The 3,465-nt window shown below is 33.8% G+C and overlaps 1 pseudogene; it reads right to left on the reverse strand.

Moving 5' to 3' along the window:
- Nucleotides 1–246: 246 nt before the first annotated feature.
- On the reverse strand, nt 247–1,099 carry LOC132940161 (uncharacterized; annotated as a pseudogene).
- Nucleotides 1,100–3,465: the final 2,366 nt, after the last annotated feature.

Genomic DNA, 3,465 nt, shown 5'->3' on the forward strand with positions numbered 1-3,465 from the left:
AGCAAAATGTATACAAATAGATAAAATAGCAACGTGTTTATATAAACTAAAGTAAATAAAGATAAGTAATTGTAGGTATGGTCTGATATACGATGAAAAGATAGATAAAAAGGGAAAAACCTGTACACTATGGACGGAAACGTTTTTTGACAATCTCGGTAAGGAGATTAATTAGTGGAGTAATTAAAGAGTTAAAATTAGAAATAAATTCTGATAAAACATTTGTGATGGATTCCACGGAAGAGGTTACCGTTTTGGTCGCTGCAGCATAGGATTTCCTTGGAAGCTGCCGAGCATGATCTCCTGGGACATTGTTTGACGAAGACTTTGAAGGCGTTGGTACATTTGTATTTTTGCGTTTTTTTGTAACGGATTGATAAACACGGCATCCTTTGTAGTTGGCCGTGTGTACCTCAGAACAGAGCACGCGTTTGGCTGGACTAGCTCGGTCCTTTGTGAAGTTCACGGAGCGGTGGTCTCCACCGCATTTGACGCACCTAGATTCATGTTGACAGTAGTTATCGGTATGGCCGTAGGCTTGACAATTATGGCACTGAGGCTGTATTTCCACAATGTGGAATGGTGGAGATTTCTTATTGCGACCCTTAATGACCGATTAACGCGAGCTTGAAAAGTATGAAAACTGGAATCAGTATATTATTGAGATGATTCAGAATAGTGTTGTAGTTGAGTACGCCTCTGGGATATACGATCAGGTATGATTTAGTAGACTTACAGGTAAATGCGTTTGGACCAGTCAACCTTGTTAGCTCATTTGTGAAGGCGGAGAAATTTGAGATGTTGGAGATGTAAAACGGAGGTGGCGTGACGTCTTGTGTATCGAGCGTAGGCTGCTCGATATTTTGTTTTGCAGGACCTGATTTTTCGTTGCAAACTGTCGCACTGTTGGTGGATGTATTAAATATGTTGTCACTAGAATCATCAGAGTACAAGGCGGCATACCGATTAGGTGTAACGAAAAGTTTTTTGACTTTTTATCAGCAACTTTTGGCGAAATTGAAAAATTTGAAAAATTGCGTTTGTTAGACATATATGTCTGGAGCGAGTCGCCACCGGTGTCGTAGACTTTGTCTACCATATTATAGAACTGCGAGTGCGATAACGGAGCTCATAGGCAACGACGTGCGTGCACGTTGAGCGTAATAGCCGGACTTATAAATGTTTAGTAAATTGGAAGACTTGATTAAGTATTCAATCATTTATCTAAAAGAGATGTGCCGGGTCGCCACATTACTATATCGAGGGGCCATGGTGCAAGTGTCGTTCATAAATATCATAACATATAATATATTAGAAATACAAACTTAATATTTCACTAACGGTAAATATTATAAAAAAATATTACGAAATGTACTATACTCATATTATATTATGATTGTATTAGTTACAAACTCCTTAATTAAGAGTTATGTTTGAGGATTTAATTAATTTCCTAAAAGGAAATGCCTCAAGGTTGCCTCAGTAAGTTGAGGGACCGTAATTTAGGTGCCGTCCACCAATAAAGTACACGAAAAAAAAACGATTAATTCAAATATAGAAGGTACTTATAATATGATATACTTTTATCAAAGTATGATTGTGTTAGCCACAGTCTTGTGTAAATTATATTGTTTTATGTTTTCCCAATCTAATAATACAAAATATACTGAAAATTAATGAAATCACAAATATTAGTACAATAGAGAGACCGTGCATTGATTTACAAATTTGTCTTAAATGTACTTTTTGCTTAGAGAATAATATGAAGGTGGGCTGGGCTTTTAATATCAGAGTATGGGGCCCAGACCCACACTGTTTACACGAGTGAGCTGGGTATGGCTCCATCATAGATAATAGAGATATAGCATAATGGTCTTATCAGCGATCTTCGAGGGGAACAATTGAGGCCAAATAAAGTATACCTATATCGAGTATCGACTATCAATATATAGGAGCCTCAATTGCCTTCCCCTCTGAGAACGCGGCCTCAAATGTATTGAGCATAAGCGTGGCCTATCCATATCTTTATTATCTATGGGCTTCATCCATAGCATGGATTAAGGTGTCAACAATAAAAGGATCAACTTGATAATCAAACACTTAAGTTCAGCAACCTGCAACTCAAGGTCTTTTTATTCAATGTTTCCTAATAAGTCATACGAAGGTTAGTTAGGTAAACCTATGGTTAGTTGAAGCTATGGTGATGCTAGACGACTATCATCACTGGTCGTGAGCTTTGCCATGATCTTTTCCTACTAACTATCAAGGTATTCGATATTGTAAACATAACAATGAAAGAAAATATTTAAATATTATTAATTTGGTTAGGTGAGGTAAGGTGAGGATAGGAGAGGAAACTAGACGTCTTAAAGACTGCCAGCTAGAGTTGTACCAGTATAGTTATTAAAAACTCAAATACAGCCAACATTAATTAATGATTTTTTTACCACAACATATTATAAAATGTAGATAGATATTTGACTATGTTTTTATTTGCATTTAGACTTAATAGTTCGTAGTTTAATATTGACAGTGGACCCAGCCAAATACAATATTATTTTAAATTTAACATTAAATATTACAATTTAATATTTAAAATTTTCTTATACATATAATACGGTGATACACCTCTGATTATAATAATTGTTCGGATTATTATAATGTAAACAATACCTAGTTTTTGGATTGTAGTTAACATGTATTGCAGTATTTAGCTTCCATCGTATTTTTTTGGTTACTGTTATTTCACCCAGGTTTCTCATTTTAGTTTGAAGTTTTTAATTTCAATTTTTTTTTGTTTTCTAAAATGCTTTTGCCTGCGGGCTCCAACACCCTCCTTCAATTTTTTTTTAGTTATGTGACTAGTTGAATTTTTTCTATATACTTTTTAACATTGATAGCCTCGTGCACTTTGAATAATCCATCATTAATGAACTAAATATTTTGAATAGTTTTTTTCTGTTTAAGATTCTGGACATTTTAATTTGAAGTTTTTAATTTCAATTTTTTTTTGTTTTCTAAAATGCTTTTGCCCGCGGGCGCCAACACTCTCTTTCAATTTTTTTTTTTTTTGTTATGTAACTCTAGTTGAATTTTTTGTATGGACTGTAATGTGTATTCCTACAATAATATTTTTTTTTAAATTTTGTTTTCTAAAATGCATTTGCCTGCAGGCGCCAACACCCTCTTTCAATTTTTTTTTTGTTATGTAACTTAAGTTGAATTTTTTGTATATACTTTTTGAACATTGAAAATCTGGTGCACTTTGATAATCCATCATTAATGAACTAAATATTTTGAATAGTTTTTTTCTGTTTAAGATTCTGGACATTTTGGTTTGAAGTTTTCAATTTAAATTTATTTTGTTTTCTAAAATGCTTTTGTCTGTGGGCGCCAACACCCTCCTTCAATTTTTTTTTTAGTTATGTGACTAGTTGAATTTTTGTATAGACATTGTTATGTGTA

The sequence above is a fragment of the Metopolophium dirhodum genome, chromosome 3 (assembly GCF_019925205.1).
Source record: "Metopolophium dirhodum isolate CAU chromosome 3, ASM1992520v1, whole genome shotgun sequence".
Taxonomy (NCBI): domain Eukaryota; kingdom Metazoa; phylum Arthropoda; class Insecta; order Hemiptera; family Aphididae; genus Metopolophium; species Metopolophium dirhodum.